The following is a 378-nucleotide window of genomic DNA, read 5'->3' as shown; positions in this document are numbered from 1 at the left end:
GATAGGAGGGGGGGGGGGGGCAGTGATTGAATCGGGAGAACGTCCTCGGGTGTCTTGCCTTTTGGATCGTATAATCTTCTCGTGGAGTGCTCTTGCTTGCTGGCGCGGATTGCGAGCGTTATATAGGGCGAGCCTGTCTGATAAATAGCGTGAATCGCCTAGCTTCCAAGGTGATTCGAACGTTAATGATATAACTGCTTCGGTTAGGGAGTAGAGTTATATTAACCCCTTGCACTGTCGCTCTTTTCATGCTGTGGCGATTAGCACTTATTCGTACTTAATCATTTTCGTGATAGGGCCAGACAATTTTTTGTTTCCTGCAGTGTCTTTATTTACCATCGTTTCTATACTTTGATGACAGAAAGTATTAATAATGTT

Source organism: Augochlora pura, chromosome 1 (genome assembly GCF_028453695.1).
Source record: "Augochlora pura isolate Apur16 chromosome 1, APUR_v2.2.1, whole genome shotgun sequence".
NCBI classification, from domain to species: Eukaryota; Metazoa; Arthropoda; class Insecta; order Hymenoptera; family Halictidae; genus Augochlora; species Augochlora pura.
Note: the sequence above shows the minus strand (reverse complement) of the source record.